A 3,120-nucleotide genomic window follows, 5' to 3' on the forward strand; every position below is an offset into this window, starting at 1 on the left:
CATTAATTCATTTAGCAGATGCTTTTACAAATGAGGAATACTGTACAAACAGGCAAATCAACTTAAGGAGACAATAAACACGAAAAGTGAGAAGTTTCAGACCTCGTTCAGAACATTACAAGCTAGAACAGGAATAAAGGGATAAGCATAGAAGAAGATTATTGTTTGTTTTTCCAGCAGGGTGCAGTTTAGTGCTCATGGATGAGATGAGTTTTCAGCTGTTTCTTGAATATTTTCAGGGATTCAGCTGTTTGGATAGGGTTGGGAAGATCATTCTAGTAAGCAACAGTGAACAAAAACCTTCTGGAAAGTGATTTTGAGCCACTATGTGATGATATCACGAGGTGCAGTTCACTTACCGACCAGAGCAGAGGTGGGAGGGTCCGGATCAGTTGCCGTTTTGTAGGCAAGCACCAAACTTGATGCAAGCCGCAACCAATAAGCAGTGCAGAGCGATAAACGGGTGCTTTCGTGGGCTCGTTGAAGACTGGTAATGTTGTTGCAATGTGGACCATTTGTAGATGTTTGATTGCATATCCAGCCATACGAGCATCGCAACAGTCCAGTGGTTTGGATGCATTGCATTTATAGTGCAACACCAAGTGTTATAACTTACTGATGCAATTCTAATAAATCACTAATTTGCAGTCAGAGGGAATGAACAAAATTAAGTATTTTGCTGGTCACATAATCTTGTTATTAGGCTACTGATACTTTTGTAAAAAAAAAGCCATATAGAGTTATATTAAACAATATCCTGGCTCTTCAAAGCTTTAAAATGGGAGTGAATAGGACTTAGATTTTAGATTTTAGCCCCAAAAAAGCGCATCCATCCATGATAAAAGTAACCCATTCGACTCCAGAGGGTTAATAAAGGCCTTCTGAAGCAAAGTGATGCGTTTTTGTAAGAAAAATATCCATAATTATAACTTTATAAACTGTAATCACTAGCTTCCGGTAACGTCCGTCTGCACGTTCGACGTAGACAAAGACGTAGGATGTAGGAAGTAGGAGTAGCGTAAGCTTAGGTGAGAGTCAACACCTCTCGCGGTTCAAACAAATAGTGCTGGGCAACAAACTGAAGCTCCGACGACATTTCTTTTTAAAAATTCTCATTTGTGACTGGTGTTTTGTTTTGCTCTATCCTCTTCGCTTCCGCGTTCGTCACTACATCATGCGTCGGGTCAGAGTTCACTCTTCAGCCAGAACTCAACTCGCGTACGGAAGTCAGTGATTCTAGTTTATAACGTTATAAATATGGATATTTTTCTTACAAAAATGCATCGCTTCACTTCAGAAGACCTTTATTAACCCACTGGAACCGTATGGATTACTTTAGGAAGCGCTTTTTGTAACTTCAAAATCTCAGTTACTATTCACTCCCGTTATAAAGCTCGGATGAGCCAGGATATTTTTTTAATATAACTCAGATTGTGTTTGGCTGAAAGAAGAAAGTCATATACAGCTAGTATGGCTTGAGGGGAGTCAATTATTGGATCATTTTCATTTTTGGGGGATACTTTAAGTAGGACTTAAGTACATCTCTGTATGTATTCCATAATTACCTCTATTGTCTTCGAAATGTGGTTAAAGTGTACTGCTAAATGTACTGATAGACGTTTATGGTAAACTAAAATATACTTTAATGCCATTTCTATTTAAACTTGTATGTCATGTACTTAAATATATTTGTTATTACACATTTGTACGGATGAAACTGCAATTTAGTACATTTAAAGTATAATAACTTTAAATGTAATAGCAAATAACACACTACACTTCTCTAAAGCATGATAAAAGATTATTAAAAGAATATTATTAAAAAAATTCACCACTTTGAAGTAAAACATTTGGCATTATTACAAAGTGCACTTTAAAAAAACAGTCATGAAAGTGTACTCTATTTAAGTACACTTAAATGGTCTTTTATTTCATTAATATATTGTCTGCAAGTACAGTTTAAAAAATATATATAATGCTACACTTTATTTTAATTATCCACTTTACTGACTTTCTATTAACTATAAGTGACTTTGCAACATGTCAACTACCCTAGACTGTTAGTATAGGTTTTAGGGTTTGGAATAGTAGAATAAGTTGACATGTATTTGCAAAGTGTTACCACATATACAGTAAGTTTAATATTTGAAGTACACTACAAATGCACATTTAATACAATTAAGTGAACTTTTTTTTTCACAACGGATGATTAAAGTCTTCATGATGTGAGTGTACATGTTTTTAAACAGATTTAAAAAGTGTTTTTTTTTTTCTTTTTTTTTTGGTAAAACTTTTTAGAGAGGAAAAAGCTACTAAGTTCACATTTAAACTCTAAATCAGTAATGAACACGTTTTCTTGTCGTTTATTTAAGCGTAACCCATCATAACTGTAGGCCTATTTCTCACACTCATTCTGAGCCCAACGAATATAATATCTTTAATAGACTTTTTTAATTTCATAATTTGAGCATTTTTGTCAGCTCAAACATTCTTTTGCCCCACATACATACAAATTCACACAATTTAATATACAGAGTTTGAAAGGTAGACTGATGTGCTTGCCTAAAATGTATTTAATATCAATAAGTATTCATCTGACATTTCATTTTCGGTTTCCCTTTGTAATCTCATTTAAATAATACATCTATCTCTACCACTGTACCTGATCAAAAACCTGAACAAAAACACATGTGCCTAAAATCCTGTTCTCATATTCGTCCTGTTAAACACAACATCAAAACTCCATCATTTGATATTATAGTGCTAAAATTGCCACAACTGAAAGACTTTTTGAGGAAATCAGTGAAAGAGGAAGTTGACTGTATCGACTTGGTATGAGATGGCATTGTGATCAGTGCAAACAGGAAAAATTCAAAAAACAAGATTTTTGGCGAGTATCACATTAAGCATAGAAAGTGATATTATACAACAAATAGGTGATTGTGTTCCCTCTCGGCACACTATGTCAAAAATACATTCTCGAATATGAGGTTCAGGTGCTTGCTTATGTTGTAGGCCTATAATAAAAAAAAAGAAATTTAAAAAAATGTAAAAAAAAGTCCAGAATATTGTAATGGTTGGAGGAGTGTAAAGGTTTTTTTTTTTCTTTCTTTTTTTCTT

This window comes from Abramis brama (genome assembly GCF_963993115.1).
Source record: "Abramis brama genome assembly, chromosome: 16".
Classification (NCBI taxonomy): domain Eukaryota; kingdom Metazoa; phylum Chordata; class Actinopteri; order Cypriniformes; family Leuciscidae; genus Abramis; species Abramis brama.